This window comes from Mauremys mutica, chromosome 1, assembly GCF_020497125.1.
Source record: "Mauremys mutica isolate MM-2020 ecotype Southern chromosome 1, ASM2049712v1, whole genome shotgun sequence".
Lineage (NCBI taxonomy): Eukaryota > Metazoa > Chordata > Testudines > Geoemydidae > Mauremys > Mauremys mutica.
In genome coordinates, this window is record NC_059072.1 from 212491558 (window position 1) to 212509622 (window position 18065).

The 18065-nt window shown below is 43.6% G+C and overlaps 1 long non-coding RNA gene across 1 annotated transcript; it reads left to right on the forward strand.

Moving 5' to 3' along the window:
- The first annotated feature begins 1864 nt into the window (after positions 1-1864).
- LOC123362283 lies at positions 1865-15601 on the forward strand. The gene is made up of 3 exons (XR_006576395.1): positions 1865-2033; positions 9091-9511; positions 15376-15601. It is a non-coding gene; the product is annotated as an uncharacterized LOC123362283 (long non-coding RNA).
- The last annotated feature ends 2464 nt before the right edge of the window (positions 15602-18065 follow it).

The following is an 18065-nucleotide window of genomic DNA, read 5'->3' on the forward strand; positions in this document are numbered from 1 at the left end:
GTAGAAATTACTTCCGAGACCCTATAGGATTTACTAGAGAACAACAGTATTTCTGAACTATCCTATGGAATTCTATAGCAAGGATATAATTCTCTATTATGTTCCGATGGCTAAAAATAAACTGATAGGCTCCCATTCTCTAGTTATTTCTAAAAGAAATTGTCCATCATGCTACCTTTCAATTATACCAGTGAGTGAAATGTCCTGAAAGAGGCTGGCTGTGTTTGCCTAACTTGCGTGAGCAGGTGCTGAACTGCTGGGAAAGGGTTCTGCTGACTCACGATGAGACAGGAGACTCATGAACACAGGGCAGGTTATACACAGGAGGTGAGAACAGCTAACGAGAGAGAGGCTCTGCAGCGTGGCCTGGTAGGTGAAGAGCTAAAGAAGCGATGTGTCTCACACCTGTCCCTGAGGCCCGCTTCCAGACCGCACGATTTCACAAAAAACTTTTCTTATTTTAAAAATGTTTCTTTCCCCCATGGTGGGATGAAAGAGCCCCCCCCACCCCCAACAAACAACAGGGCATCTGCTGCCACACCATTGCTGTCGCCGCTGCCCACAGGGCAATTGGGAGCTTTGAAGCTCCACTTCTACAAGGCTGGAGAGGGTGCAATACCATGGTGGTATTGTGCTGATGTGTGCTAGAGGACATGGGAAACATGGCAGAACATGGTGCCCCTGACCAGGCCCCCTTGGCTCTGGGAGCAAAAAACCTAACTGGGTCCAAGACTGAGCTTGATAAGTTTATGGAGCGGATGGTATGACGAGATTGCCTGCAATGGCATTTGGCCGATCTGCGACTGCTAGCAGCAAATATCTCCAATGGCTGAAGATGGGACACTAGATGGGGAGGGCTCTGAGTTGCTACAGATAATTCTTTCCCAGGTGTCTGGCTGGTGGGTCTTGTCCACATGCTCAGGGTCTAACTGATCACCATATTTGGGGTTGGGAAGGAATTTTATCTCAGGTCAGATGGGCAGAGACTTGGGGTGGGGGCGGGGGGAAGTTCACCTTCCTCTGCAGCATGGGCACGGGTCACTTGCAGGTTTAAACTAGTGTAATTGGCAGATTCTCTGTAACTTGAAGTCTTTTAACCATGATTTGAGGACTTCACTAATTCAGGCAGAGGTGATGGGTCTATTACAGGAGTGAGTGGGCGAGGTTCTGTGGGCTGCAACATGCAGGAGGTCAGACTAGATGATCATGATGGTCTCTTTTGACCTTAAAGTCTATGACAGCATTTCTCAAACTGGGGTTCCAGGGGGTCCATGGGCCCCACTGATCAATTCCTCCCCCTTCCTCCCTCAACTCCTCCCCACCCTTCTCCGTGCCTCCTGCGTGCCAGGAAACAGCTATTTCCCAGCATGCAGGAGGCGCTGGGAGGGAGGGGGAAGAGTAGGGATGGGGCGCACTCAGGGGAGGGGGCGGAATCAGCGCCGCTGATCAACTCCTCCTCCTCCCTCCCAGTGCCTCCTGCACATCACTGAACAGCTGTTCAGTGGCGTGCAGGAGATGCTAGGAGGGAGACAAAGGAGCAGGGACAGGGTGTACTCAGGGGAGGGGGCAGAAAGAGACGGGGAAGAGGAGGAGCAGGGTGGAATGGGGGAGGGAAGAGGTGGGGTGGGGTGGAGTGAGGACAAGGCCTGGGCCTGAGCAGGAGGCTTGGGGATCCGTGAAAAATTTTAAATCAAAATGGGGGTCCTCAGGTTGTTAAAATTTGAGAACTGCTGGTCTATGATAGTCTATGTCTGGGAGTTTTGGGCAAGGTAATAATTCAGTGACGAGTGTTAGTGATGTATGTTTTCTTTTAAAAGTAAACATTCCGTGCGTCAAGCCATAAATACAGTTGAAAATTCAAACCCTTCCTCATAACTGACTGAGTCTCTGCTTTTTACAGCCTGTACATTTAACAATTTCCTGCGTATAATTCTTCTGAGGCAACAAAACCTTTTGAGCTTAAACAAGCAAAAAGCGGGAGGGGAAGAAGCATGCCAATGCTGACAGGCTGATAGCACTGATTTGAGCATAAGGTTAAGTACACCTGACAAACTGGTTCATCAAATCAGTCCCAAAGCCTACATATATTGGATCCCATTAATTCTTAAGCCTGCATGTAATGTGGTTATTGTCATTCTAAATCAACCAAACATGGGACACTTTCATTTATCTAAACTTGTCTCAACTATCCATCTATTGGCCGCTTGACTCCATTTACTTAAGTAATCTCACGATGCCTGTCACTCTGACTAGATCTCCTGTTCTGGGATTCCATGAAGCCTTTTGTTGGCAAACTGAAATGCTACTGATTATCTGCCTTTATAAATGACACGTGCACATGCATACAGAAGTACACATGTGCACAATCTCACTTGCCCGCATTTCTCCAGAAAATGGCTGAGCTGCATTTGTACAAGACTGGGGAGTAAACAAAGAGAGTTTTCAGCCAACTTTTATGTTTCCCCCAGTCCTGGGGCCAGCCTGGTGCTGGTTTTCTCGCTAGTGCTAGTTCAAGCAGCCTTACTTCTGCTGGCTGATCATGGCCCTAAAGAGGCATTAAAGCAGCTGGGGATCAAGTGGGTGCGGGGATGACGCAGCTATGCCCCCTTGTCCCATACCCTATACCAGGGAGCCTATAGAGGTTGGAGTAGAGCTGAAAAATTTCCAACAGAACATTTTTCCATCAGAAAATGCTGTTCCATCTTTCTGTGGGAACATGATATTTCCATTCAATATTGTTTAAAAAAAATATTGAAATAAAGCATTTTAGCCTTATCAGAACTCATTCAATTTTTCATTTCAAAATGCTTTTCCTTTAGAAATGTTATTTTGTATTATAAGTCATAATAGAACAGTCAATCAAAAAAAATTGAAATTGGAATGAAATGTTTCGATTTTATCAAAATGGAATATGGTGATTGACACAAAATTAAATCTTTTTGAAAATTTCAGTTCATGGGAAATGTAGGAATTTTTTGGTTTTGTTCCAATTCAGAACACAACAAGTTTTGGAATGTCAAAACCACCAAGTTTGGACCAGCTGTATGTAGAAGTAGGATTTGTTACATATGCTCTATGCCAGTGGTTCTCAGAGCCGGTCCACAGGTTCGGCCAATAGCAGCTCCCACTGGCTGTGGTTCGCCGTTCCAGGCCAATGGGAGCTGCGGGAAGGGTGGCCAGCACATCCCTCAGCCCACACTGCTTCCCGCAGCCCTCATTGGCCTGGAGTGGTGAACCGCGGCCAGTGGGAGCCGCAATCGGCTGAACCTGCGGATGCAGCAGGTAAACAAACCAGCCCGGCCCTCCAGGGGCTTTCCCTGAACAAGCGGTGGACCAGCTTTGAGAACCACTGGTCTATGCCACCTAAGGAATTGCCAGTGCAGGGGTATCCTCAACAGGCCAGCTGAGCCAGGGAATCCTGATGAAACTAACCAGTGGTTTTAAGGTAGTATCTATTTTACAGGGAGCTCTCCAGGTGCTCCAAAACCAGTAAGTCATTAATAAAAGCTGCACAGATCATGTCAAGAGTTGTTTGGTGGATGGGGTAGTAGCCTGAGAATTAGGAGACTTGGGTTCAATGCTCTGCTGTGCTACAGACTCTCATGTGAGTTAGGGCCAGATTTTTAAAGGTATTTAGGCACCTAAAAATGCAGATAGATGCCTAGTGGGATTTTCAAAAGCACTTAATTGCCTAAATACCTTAAAAATCTGGCCCTTAGTCTCTCTGTGTCTCAGTTCCCAATAACAGTACTTCCCTTCTCACAGGGGTGCTGTGTGGATAAATACATTAAAGATTGTGAGGTGCTCAGATACTATAGTATCAAGGACCACATGAGTTCCTAAGATAGGTAGATAGTCACTGGTCTGAATATCAGTCACCAAAAGTTGTGATCATCCTGTCCAGTGTTATGTGAAATGAGGTGGGTCCCAATCCATACCCTAGTGAGGACTTATTTGCATCTGCAGATGTGTGTATAATGAATTTTTCAGTTTTCTAGCAATTCAGGGGAAAAAAAGAGTCTAAGGTCAACCAAAAACCAAAATTATTTTGAATTTTTGACCAAGTGAAAAGTCAAACAAAAATTCATTTTGAGCTTCCGCCCCTCCTTTTAAAAAAAATTAAAATAAAATTAAAGGTAGTTTTGAAACAAAGTCATTTTGAATCAAAAGGTCAAAATACTTCATCTTGAAAATATCAGAACAAAATGTTTCATGTTTTTTGGAATTTTTATTTTGGACCAAACACAATTTGCCAAAATCAACATGAATTTATGAAATGTGTCAGTTGACCTGACTCTTCATTTTTTGCTGGAAAAAAGTTTCAGTTGAAAAAAATTGCTCAGTTCCATTTGCATCACAAAACCCACCTCAGCAGCTGGTACCTTATTGGCACACCCAGTCAAAAAGCCAAAGACTGAAATACCCTCTAGCCCCAGAAGTGGTCCCTTCAGAACAGGGCTGAAGAATGTTATTGGAGGAGAGATAGCTTGTACTACTGTGGCAATGCTGCACCTATTCCTTGCCCAAGCAGATGGCTTCAATTTCCCTCACTATCAGTCCAATACCTTTCACAACCACTAAAATACACCTTGAGAAAACAAAGTTTAAGAAAAATAAATAAATAAATAAATACAGCTGCCTCCTGCAATAGATGAAGAGTAAATGAGCCCAGGTATTCATGCTCTAATACCTTTCACTCATGTACTAGATTTTCTTTATTTTTATGCCAATTCTATATGGTCTCAAATGTCTCATTCACATCTAGGTCTCGATTAGTGGAAGTAGTTGAGTTTAGTTCAGATTTAGCTAGCTCATGCTATTAAACCCAAACTAAACTTGACCAATTCCCTAATGTTGATGCAGAGTAACACATTTAGTTCCATTTCAGCTGGTCAGGTTATAGTCTAAGCAGGAACCTAAAGGTGCTTTGGCACTCGGGAAAAAGGTTGAGTTTAAATTGGGTTTATTAGTTCATGCTAACTAAGGGCTTGTTTACAGTGATCGATCCAGTGGGGGTCGATTTATCACGTCTATACTAGACCACTGAGCACTCTCCTGTTGACTCTGGTATCCACCAGAACGAGGAGTGCAAGTGGAGTCGATAGGAGAGCGTCAGCTGTCGACTTACTGCAGTGAAGACACCGCGGTAAGTAGAACTAAGTACATTGACTTCAGCTACGCTATTAACGTAGCTGAAGTTGCATATCTTAGATCGACCCTGCACGGTAATGTAGACAAGCCCTAAGAATGATCACTTTCCCTAATCATGACCAGGCCTCACTAGTGTAGATAACACTGTACCCTGGTATGTAGTATTGAATCAAATACTCACCTGAACTCCAGTTACAAAGTTATACCAAATTTGATGGGTTATCTTCACAAAAAAGTGGGTCCATCTAAACTATTTTAATCAGTTGTAATTATCTAAGTATTCACACTCTCTAAGATTTTTTTCCCATTGGTTTTCTAGTACAGTGTCTTGTTTTATGTTCTTGTTTATGTACAATTCTGTGACTTCCTTAATCTCTCTCAGATCCCTGTTGAGCTTCTTTCTGGCATGTACCTCTCCCATTGCCCAAGAAGGTTTTTAATAGATGGGCTAAAAGTGTCACTCTGTCTCCCCCCTCCCCTTAGATTCCTACCTCTCTCCTTTTCTTGTTACTTTCCTCAGAATTCTGGGCTCTCCTCTCTGACCTCCAGGGGCCTTGCAGTTTTGTCATTCTTTAAATGTTCTCTATTCTGATCACACTTTCCCCTGGTTTCCTTCGATATTTTTCTTCATAAATTTATGTCTTCTGTCTCCTAGCCTTTCTTCTGTTATCCTTCTTTGTGAGCACTAAGGCAAATAATTAATTACATTTTCTTTTACCTATGTCCAACCCTTCTCTCAATAAATTATCCTTGCATCTCTTTAGAACCCTTATTGTCTCCTCCACTGATCTCTTGTCCCTTACATAGCTGAAGAATTTCTTATTATTTACCTTAACCTCTTGCGCAATATTTCTTTCATTCTTTACTCTTTTTTTTTTTTAACATTCCTTTAACTCCATTCTGCAATCTCCCCAGCCCTTCTCAGTGCCTGACATTTTATACCTTGCATATGTCTCTTTCTTGTCCTTGATTACTTTCTGCTCTTCCATGCTCATACACATTGCCCTACTTTAGGGCATTTATTGCTAGGTGGCATATATAACCCTTGGATAGACAGTGATTTATCTGTCAACACTTTCCATCTCCTCCCAGCCCACCTCATGTCCTTTCTCCCCCTGCTTTATGTCATTCAAATTCACCCAACACTTCTTGCATTCTTCTAAACTGGCACTGCGAATTCAACATCTTTATTTCTCAACATTTGGGAATTGTGTTCCTCTTAACTCAAGGCTTAGCAAAACCGTAATTACTCACCTCTGTCTCCAGATATGAGCCACAGTGTTCCCTTGCTCCAAATGCAGAACGCCTCCAGGCATCAGTTTGAACCTGTGTCAACTCCCGCTGAAGTCAAGAATAACATGCAGCTTCTTTCCTTCCACAAAATACGAATTGTAAAGTCCTTCCCTAGAGATGTCAGGTGAAAGTAGAAATTAACTGAAAGTTAACTGATGGGAAGGAACAAAATGAAGCAGAGTTAAAGGAGAGGAAGGATTGTCCAGTGGCTATTGTGCTAGCCTGAGACTTCAAAGATGTGGGTTCCAATCTCTCCTATACCATGCGCCCTTTGTATAACCTTGGGCAAGTCTGTGCATCAGTTCCTTACCTGTAAAATGGAGATAACAACACTGCCCTGCCACATCAGGGATATTATGAAATAATGTGGTGTCAGATCAGTACCACAGAAAGTTAATTGAAATAAAAATGTGTGCTAAAAAGAACCAATTCATAGTAATGACATTTGAGTTACAAAGATAAAATAAGCTGAACAACAATTTTGTGGAAGTTATTCAGATCAGTTTCTTGATTTAGGGCCAAAATCCTAATCCTAGATCTACGCTTCAGATCTTAGGGTCTGCACTGCCCTGTCGGACTACAGGAATGTGAATATCAGTGTGCACCAAAGTGCCACACTATAACTCACCTGGGTGGACCCTGCAGGCATGAACTAAAAGGTTCCTAGTTCACATTAAGGTAAACCTGTTTGAAGAGGACTACATTAGTAATCATTAGGAACCTTTCAGTTCACACCCACAGCATCCACACGGGGGAGTTACAGTGCAGCACTTTGTGCGTACCGCTATTCACCCCCCACATAGTCCAAAAGGTGGGAGAGTGTAGGCAAGCCTTTAGTGAGGCTATAGAGCTTTATGGCTTATTAAGAGCCTAGATTGAACACTGCGTTACTTCAGTTTCACATCAGTGTAATTCCATTGACTTTAGTGGAATTACACAGACATAAAAACAGAGTTTTGCAGCAGAAAATGAGAGAGAGGCCTAATTGCCACACAGAGCTCCGACTGATGTCAAAGGAAGCTCCACAGTGGGTTCAGTTTCAAAATTTGCAAGAGTGATCCGCCACAAGGATCTGAGAGCAGGCATCTGCCTTTAGTTTGAGGCAGCAGGATTCAACAATGCCTGCAATTCTTCTGAAGTCTCATATCTCAATTACCTGTAAATGTTCCTTTGCCTGCTGTATAAAATGGCAATTACCTCCTTTCCTCTCTGATCTCTTCTAAACAGTCTCTATCCTTCAATATTTACCCAAATTGATTTGTGCATCGCCATCATTCTTTATTTATGCCTATTGTCCATTTGAATCCTCAATTAATCACATATTTGAAAACTGTAGCATGTCTGATTCCCTCCATTCTTCCTGTCTTTTCTTTGCAATACAAAGCTCTTTTTATTTGCATAAAGCTACCTTAGAAACTTGCTCACTGAAACGAGTCAACATTTGTCCATTTTTCTCTGATGCCTTCTGTTATTTATCCCATTACTACAGATGCCTTAATCCTACCTACGATGATTCTCCCTGCCCTTTTGTGGATTTCTTGTACAAAGCATTCAATACACAGAAACACTACCTGCCCCATTCTGCCTCTCCAGTCACTTCAACTCTCTCACACAGCTCTTGCTCCACCAATATCCTAGACACATCTGAAGTCTGAAAGTAATGCTTAGAAACAGGCAACTTATCTCTTTGAATGTTTATAAATAAAGCTCCTGGGATAAATAGCTTGCTGGAGGCAAGGTAGATAATTTTTGAATACAAGTGATTCTGACATTATTAGCTTTTCCTCACAGACCACATACAGAAAGGGACACATGCTATGTGTTGAAAATGAATAAAAAATTAATCTGAAATTTACCAATTGAACAAACAAATGGAACATGTGCAATGCATACATATGTCCAAAAAGGATGGGTGAACCAAAAATGGCTTTGTCAGGGTTAAATTGATATAACGCTGCTAAATTTGACCTAAACTCATAGTGTAGACCAGGGCTAAAGGAGCGGCAAATTTAACATCTGCAAGAGTTCAGCCAGGGGGCTGGATACTACAGTGCAGACCGTTTTGTGGCAATTCCAGCCATGGAGGGTGTTGGGGTCACCCTGCAAGGAGTAACCAAGGCTGGTGGAAGCCAGTGGGAGGTTGTTGTGGTCTGAGGATACTACTGCTGTCAAGGCTCTGAACCAAGGCTGCACAGCACAGAGCACCCGGGGTTACAGGGCAGACAGTGACACAACCCCTTACAGGTCTAGGTTGAACGCTAAAGCATCACAGTTTTACATAGAAGTTAAATGGATTGTTATGAGTTATTTGACTATCCCGGTCATCCCCTACCATGGAACATCTATAAAGCATCAATAATAATGCTTTTGGAAGGCCCTTGCCTGACCTGGGTGAGTTAACATACTCGTGATCCCCCTGGCTTTGTGGGCACTGCTGGGAGGGAGAAATGAGAACAGTAATGGGAAACAGCAACTCAGAATGACTGGGGAATGTAAACGTGTATTTAAGGGAAAGTCCTGAATGTCTGGTTGAAACACATTTCCTTGGCTTGTTTTTTAAAAATGTTGCTTGAATTATATTTTCTGAAGGGTGCATAATTACTTCTTCCTCCTGACAATTATTCTGTCTCTTCTTTCTCTCCCTAGCCTGCCATCATCAGACACTGCTGCTAACTAGCACAGAGAAGGCAAAGGAAGAGGGAAACAAAGAGACCATTGTTAAAAGAAAGCAAGCATAAATAAATCGAGTTTTCCTGCTGTACTTCTAAAAACTAGACAAAAAGCGCTTTCTACTCTAAAAGGAACCATTTTTATTATGAATTGTTCATTCCAAGGGGCCTATTGTTCTGCCGATGAACACGTGTAATTTTCACTTACATTTATGCATGTGCAGTGAGAGAGGCTATACCACAATGTGTTGAAGACATCCTAGCCGCAGAGACGCTGCATATATCATAGCATTTATCTATCTATAGAATCACCTGCCACTGTAGTTTCCGACTAACTCCTCCAGCATCTGGTCTTATTTATTGACAAATTCCAAGGCAACGTTTTCAGGGATTTATAGGTGAGAGTGAATGCTCATTGAAGCCAGTGGGAGTCTTTCTTCTGACTTCAGTGGGGTTTGGATTGGGCCCTATGCATAAACTCGGATTAATGCCAATGACACATTGCTCCCCATCCACCAGTTTGATAATATTCTTAACACCGAGAGAAAACAGCATTCTCCAATCAGTTTGATGGAGTTTAAATGAATCTCTGTTAGGGCCCAAGCCTGCACTCCCTGAAATTGGGAGTTTGACAATGGTGTAGTAAGTCTTAATGAATAAATCGGCACATCCTGCAGCCCGTACCTGGGCAAAGCTCCCATTAAAGTGATAGGCCCAATGATGTAAACGGCTTGGAGATCCTTCGTTGAAAGGCACTATGAATAGGATTCTAAGTACAGTGAAATCAGAGAGAGTTTTCTCATTGACTTAAATAGGCCCAAATCCTCAAAGGTATTTAGGCTCCTAACATCCACTGACTTCCGTGGAAATTAGGAGCCTAAATGCCACTGTGGGTTCTAGCCTATATGGTGTTGGCTATATTGTGAAGTGTTCTTCAACAGGGGAGAAGTATGCAAGGAGCATTCCTGCCTGTGAGCATAGGCGGCAGGTTATATTCTTCTGTGGTGCCCAAGTTCCAGCCATATTCAGGGCTGGGGGCTCTGCGCCACCAATATTTGGAGCTGGGTCTCTCCCCCGGCCCTGTCTGGTGCAGGCCCCGGCCCCCGCAGGTCTCCTGCCCCCTGCCCCACCACGTCCCTGCCTGGAAGAAAGCAGCGCATGCCTCTCCCGTGCCTGCTTGTGCTGCCCGTGTAGCACATTCCTACGAGGAGCCCTGCTCCCATCAGCAACTGCTGTCTGCTGCCCCAGGGTCCTAGTGCCCCCCCATCCATTAATGGGAAGGCAGGCTGCCTTTACCCTGCCCTTCCACCCTAGCCCTGAGCCTCTCCAACACCCCAAACCCCTCATCCCCAGCCCTCATCCACCCACAGCCTGTTCCTCTGCCCCAGCCCTGAGCCCCCTCCTGCATCATGAACCCCTCATCCTCAGCCCCAACCCTCAGCCCCCTGCACCCTATTCTTCTGCCACAGCTCTGAGCCCCCTGCATCATGAACCCCTCAGCCCCAGCCAGAGCCCTCATCCTCCCACACCCTAATCCTCTGCCCCAGCCCTGATCCCCCTTCCACACCCCAAACCCCTCATCCTCAGCCCTCACCACTGTACCCCCTCCTATCCCCAAACTCCCTCCCAGAGTATGCACCTCCTCCCCTTCTCACACACCCCTTTCCAATCCCAAACTCCATCCCAGAGCCTGCACCCAGCACCCAAACTCCATCCCAGACCCTGCACCCCTCCTGCACCTTAATCCCCAGCCCAGGACCTGCACCCCAGACCTCCTCCCCCCACCCAACCCCCCTCCCACAGCCTTAGGCAGGTGGGGGGCAGAGTTGGGGGGGGGACAGAGTTGGGGGGTCAGGTTCTGGGCACCACCAAAATTTCTACAATCCTGCCACCCATGCCTGTGAGGTCAAGCACAGAGCACACCAGCAAACCCTGTGGTCAAGAACTGCTTGCCTTCCACTCCCATGCCCCCCCCCTCCCGCCCCCAGGGAACAAATCACCTGAAAGGGGATGGGGAGGTGTTGTGAAAATGGGCCTGTAACTTCTGCATGCTTAGAAATTTAGCATGGAAAGTAGGTCAAGTTATTTTCAATAAAGAATGTTATAAACAGGTGCAAGAGAACCAGCCAGAGAGACAAAATTAGTCCAAACATACTTGGCTACACTGATAATTCAAAAATGTTTTTACCAAGCATGATTTGTTAAAATCATGCATGGTAAAAACAGAAGATGTGGAATGGGAAATTAATGACCTAAAATTGGTCTGTCAGTGTGACAATATGTGCCCCTGTGTTCACTATTGTAATGACGACTGTTGTAATAATCTTTGTACAAAGTATGCCTTGTGAGGTGTCATTTAAAAACTCATAATTTGCTGGTCAGTATTGTCCTGATAAAATGCATGTGGTGACGTTGTATGTGAAGTTATAAGATTTCACTGTGTGGTGTTATTAACACATGTTCCAAATTGAGGTTGTCTCAAACGAAGGAATGTGTAATCTGCTTAATTTGCATTTAAGCAGTAAACATAGTCAGCTAGCAGGAAGGGAAACAAAGGGTTCTCAAACAGGTGAGGAAAAAGCAGCAGGGAACAGCCTTCCGAAGAGACACTTTGTACCCTCAATCACAACTGGAAATGTTTTTCAAGAGGGAGACTGACACTAAAAAGGAAGGACAAACACCCCATGACACCCCTCATCTCTCTCCCTGTCCATTGCATTCATGGCACCAGAAGCAACAAAGGAAGTATTTGTTGGACTGGAGAAGGGGTCCTGACCAAAGAAGTCTGGTCAGTAAGACTGCTGAAAAAGCATGTGGTGAGAAAACTTTGCTTGAATTTAACATAGTTTGTTAAGTTAGACACCAGTTGTGTTTTATCTATTTTTTCCTGTAATCATTTCTGACTTTTGTGCCTCATTACTTGTACTTACTTAAAATCTCCCTCTTTATAGTTAATAACCTTGTTTAAGCTAATCCAGTGTGAAGTGTCTAGGAGACTCCATTTGGGGTGGCAAATTATGTGCATATTATTTCTATTAAAGCAATAATGGACTTTGTGTAAACTTGTATTGTCCAGGAGAGGGCTGGGCAGCACACTACATACATTTCTGGGGGGAAATCTAAGATTGGGAGTGTGCTGGGGTCACCCTGCAGTATAACCCAGGCTGGTAAGAGTCAAAGTGTGGCTGGCTGGCAGCACACACACAGAGACATAGCTAGGAGTAATTTACGTGCTGGCAGCTGTTTGTGAGCAGTCCAGGCTGGAGGCTACAGCAGCAAAGCATTGTAAAGGGCAGCCCAGGCTAGAGGGCAAGGGTGACACAGCTGCTCATTAGTCTGGATTGTGCCCTGGTAGGTCATAGTCAGATACGAGACCTAATTGGTGAACAAATAATGAAGGGATGAGAAATTCCACTCATCACTCCCTTTTTGGGTCCCGAAAAAAAGAGACTTTGGAGAGGAAAGAACAAATAGAACAGAGGGAGGCTACTGGAGCAAGTGTCACCATCGTGGCTGCCAACCCCACCAGCTCCTGGGACCCAGACCTTCTTGTCCTAATTCTGAGGGATGTTCTGACCAGCTCAGGCCAGAGAGAGGGATCCAGATGACATCATCACCCCTCCCAGCTCCAGCAGAATCCCACACTCCACCTGAGATGAATTAGACTTTAACAACAGCTCCAGCCTGCCTCAACTAACTTCTTCTCTTTTCCATGAAAGGACAGTTATTACCATCTCTAACACCAGCTAAGAGACTCTCAAGCATGTTTTTCCCCCTTGTAAGATTCTTTCACTGTGACGAAATGCATATAACAGTCAGTCAGTCAGTAAGTGTTCTGCCTTATATGAGTGCAAAACATCCTTGCAAACTGATGGTTATAGTCTTATGGACTGTACAGGGAGTATTGCTAGAAGGTTCTAGTCTTCCACCGAGAGCTCTATGAGCTGTGATTGGTCAAGAGTGAAAGTGTATTGCAAAGGATAGACCTTGCATATGCTCCAGCCAATTGGAAGCAGGAATGACATCATCCTTTCAGCTAGATCTAAAATTCTCTGAAACATTTGCAAAAGCTAGAAACAATAGTTCTTTGTTCCCACTGCTTTTCCAGCAGTCTTCCATACAGCTGGCTGTGGGATTTTGTTGGTTCACTTGAGGACACTAGCAGGGGTGGCTGGAACTGCTCTTGTCTAGCTTCATTCTTATCTTTCTGAGATAACTTGAAGAATAGCTGCGAAAAACTGTTCCTCTGCCCCAATGACTCTCTTTGGTGGGGCGGGGTCAATACTGTTGCTTCTTGTTTGTTTGATGTGTGTCTGAAGTGGCTAGAAGGGTTTGGTGAGGCAGTGTGGGCTGCAGTGCGCCGAGTATGGTGATGACACTCAGCTCCATATCGTCTCCATATTTGGCCCAGTCAGAGCAAACTACTCAACCCCTAGCTGAACCTGGGTCTTTCATGAGAGCTAGCTGTGAGTGACTCAATCCAGACAAGACAGATAATGTTAGTGGGCTGGGGGAAGGAGCTGGAAGAGTTGGAGGAACTCATATCAGTGTCCTTCTGACAGAGAGTGGCTGCCTTTTCTCAAACAGGTCTGCTTTTCACAGGTGTTAGATCCTGGGCTGCTCCTGCACGCTCAGGTGAGGGCTGTTGCCAAAAGCACTGTCTCCATCTGTGCGTGACAAGACAAGTGCAAGCTTTTCTCTCCCATGCAAACCTTAGCACAATGATCTATGCCTAGATTTTGGTGATGCTCTCTACACCTTGGGAAGAGTTTGAAAGCTGCAGCTAGTGTTGAATGCTGCAGCCCACTTATCAGGTAGAGTTGCATATTAGGAGTGTTTTAGACCAGTATTCTGGGACCTGCACACTTCTCCAATAAGCTTTGAGGTGGAATTCAAGATCTTGGCTTTAACCTGGGAAGCCCTACATGGTTTGGGACCTGGTTACCTGAGAGAATCATCTCAGTCCCCATAACATACGGTCACAGGTGAAATCAGTAGAGGTGCTGGAGCTGGATCTCCCTCAGTATTAACAGGAGGGAACTGCTAGCAAGGTGGTCTCTGTGAGAAGACCTCAATTTTGAAACTCACTTCCCTTCTTGGTCCACCAGAGCCCAGATTTAGTAAGTGTCTGAGCACACTGCAAAACTACATCTTTGTTTAGGCTGTTGAAGGAGGTGTGAATGGAGGGGGAGGTATTTAGGGGCAGTCTTTTGTCTGCATTTATGTTTTTTTAAATTTATAGGATAGGCATGCAGAGCACTGGGTGGGCATCTACAGATGTATTTTTAAATTGAATAAATCCTGCATTCGATCAGATCTAAGTAACAGACTACAAAGAGATTAAGATTTTAATAGACATATGGGAATGGACCAATGGAGGGGCGGTAGATCCATGTTCTTCGCAGATTCGCAAGTCCCAGTACCCTGTTCAAGTGACACAGAGGGGCCAGGGCTGCTATTACTGTCCATGGTTTTCATGGCAGTCCCTTGCCCTAACTCTGCATTTGGGTGTGGTGTTCACGTCTTCAGCTGCCCTGCACTCCCAACTGCACAGATCCCAGATAACGGGTCTCTATGTGGACGTAAGGAATTTCATGCTTAGTAAATAAGCAATGTCAGATAAGCACATATAAATATGAGATATCACATAATGCAAATCACATTGGATAAAATCCTGTGTCCATTGAAGTCAATGGGAGCTTTGCCATTGACTTCAATGGGGCCAGAATTTCACATATGGAATGAATCAGGTGCGTAATAAAGCTTCTGTGGTTGTAGAAATTTGGGGCAGAGCACCCAAAGCATAAAAGGGATAGTTAAATAATCAAAAGAAATTAAATAAGTAAAAATGAGAAAGCGTAACACCAGGATCCATCTTCATAGTTGTACTGTTAATATTGCAGTATCCAATGAATAAGGCATATCCCATAAGCACATACAATTACAAGTGGCATATCATAAGTGAATAATACAGTATGCAATGCATAAGACCTATCACACATGTAACAGAAGCAAGATGTATAAACAAAGCATATTGTAAAGGACATAGCTATGTATTTAATCATAGGTAAACATCATTAGAGAATGCTACACTAGCCAATAAATACTGCATCTTATAATAAGCATACGCAACTCCAGGTAGTGTCTCATTAATGAATATTATGATACACCTGAATTAGTGTATCATATAAGCTATTCAATTACAATAAACGTTCCTATTCTTTGTTTTCTCCTTTGTTTCTTTCCCCCTCTAATATTACAGAGACAGTGAGAACTAATTGAAAAGGACATGTAAAAGAAGACGTATGTATTTATGCCATCTGTGCTACCTCTTGCTGCGGCAGAGAATGATCTGTCTATGGAGAAAACTACTTAGAAACCAAAGACACCTAAAACATCGATGGAAAGTACTGTAGACCTGAGTCAGGACAACCTGAAATACATGTGAGAGGAAAAAAGCCTAGGCAGAAGGTTTTGAATAAAAAACACATTTTAAAATAAAGTTTGGTTATTACCGTAGTTTTCCTAAATTGTAAGTTCTTTGAAGCAAGGGCATGGGTTTGTTGTGGGCATACAGACAGTGCCTCGCACAGTGTATACAGCACTACCACAATATTGTTACTACTACTAATAGTAATTAATAATTAGTTGACAGTGACATTATTTTATACTTTTGTGTCTCGATTCCCCTGTAAGAGACAACACTTGAGTGTACATGGAGACATTTTTTCTCCCCAGTGCATAATGAGAAATATTTGCAAGGGGCATGTGGATACTTTGCATGTGCATTGATCACGTTGGTGAATGTGAAGCAACATTCATTTTCCATCTAAGGGAGGATGTCAAAATGTATTGCACAATTCAAAAGTTCCATTCTATTTGTTCTGAAAGAAGTTATTAGGGACCGGATGTCTCAGGAATTTGGAAATGGAATATGAAACCTCTCATCTCTAGACCAGCAATTCAAATATGACCCAGATTATTAGTCATGGAAAGTCATTACCATCTGATGGCAGTTCTTATGTAAAATCAGATGTGATCTCTCTTTCTCAGTCTAGTTCCTAACTAACAGGTTTTCCAGTTGTGACGTTGGTCTTTGTTTGTCATAATTTTTTTAATCTTGTCTTTAATCATCTGACAGACCACTGATTGAATGGAGATTAACTGAACTGCCACCTGACTGCTATCAGTGATCCCTGCAGCTGATACATGGCATGGGGCAGCTTGTTCTGCTGTTGTGGATACAGCAGCTGTTTTATAGGCTGAAATGTTTCTTGCAGACTAGATGACCTCCTGAGGTCCCTTCCAACCCTGACATTCCATAACTTTACAGAGTAACAAAAAGATTCATAACACAGAGGATTTCCCCTCTAGGCAAAACTTTAAAGTTACAAAAACAGGGATAAACCTCCCTCTTAGCACAGGGAAAATTCACAAAGTAAAACAAAAGATACTCTAATGCATTTCCTTGCTATTACTTACTATTTCTGTAATATTAGATATAGCATTTCAGTAGGAGCTGGATTACTTGCTTGGTCTCCCTCTTTGTCTTCCGATAGAACACCCACAGAGCATAAAGCAAAGCCTTCCCCCCATCCTCCCGATTTGAAAGTATCTTTTTTTCCCCATTGGTCCTTCTGGTCAGGTGCCAACCAGGTTATCTGAGTTTCTTAAACTTTTACAGGTAAGAAGGGATTTTATGCTACCCTTAACTGTATGTTTATGACAAGCTCCAAGTGCAATGCTATGGCAAAATGAGGTGATGTAATTTTTGGATGTACAAACAGGGGAGTAGTAAGTAGAAATAAGGAGGTAATTTTGCCTTTGTATATGGAATACAGCACACAGTTCTTCTGTCCACATTTTTTAAAGGATGTTGAAAAATTGGAGAGAGTGCACAAAAGAGCCACAAAAATTATTTGAGGGCTGAAGAAAATGCCTTACAGTGAGAGATTTAAGCTAAACAAATTGAGTTTTTTTATCATAAAGAAGACAGAGGTGACTGGATTACAGAGTATGAGTACAATCATGGGGAGGAACCACCAAATACTAAAGGGATCTTTAATCCAGTAGAAAAAAAGGCATAAATAGAAAACACTGGCTGGAAGCTGAAACCAGACAAATCCAGATTAGAAAGAAGGTGCACATTTTTTTTTAAAACAGCAAGGGTGATTAACCATTGGAACAAACTATCAAGGAAAGTGGTGGATTCTCATCTCCGGAGGTCTTCAGAGCAATGCTGGAAGATTAACTTGTGTTTGGCTAAAGTATTTGTCCTCAATACAGGGATGTCTAGGTGAAATTTAATGGCCTGTGATATCCAGAAGGACAGACTAGATCAATGGTTCTCAAACTTTTGTACTGGGACCCCTTTCACATAGCAAGCCTCTGAGTGCGACCCCCCTTATAAATTAAAAACACTTTTTTATACATTTAACACCATTATAAATGTTGGAGGCAAAGCGGGGTTTGGAGTGGAGGCTGACAGCTTCTGACCCCCCCATGTAATAACCTCCCGACCCCCTGAGGGGTCTCAACCCCCAGTTTGAGAACCCCTGGACTAGATGATCTAATGGTGCCATCTGAACTTAAATGCTATGAATATATTTTCCCTTGCACAGAGCACCTTCTGTAGGAATGGAAGACCTTGCTCTTTCTTACATTCTTTCTATGTGTTCTCTCTCTCCTTCACACTTTTTATCCCCTTTATCATAGAATCATAGAAGTGTAGGATGGGAAGGGAGCTCAATAGGTCATCTAGTCCAGTCCCCTGAACTCAAAGCAGCACTAAGTAATATATAGACCAGGGGTTCTCAACCTTTTTCTTTCTGAGTCTCCCACCCACCCTTTCTGCCTTTGGCCCCAACAAGTCTAATGCCAGCCCTGCTTGGCGGACCCCTTGAAACCTGCTCACAGCCCCCCAGGGGGCCCCGGAACCCTGGTCAAGACCAC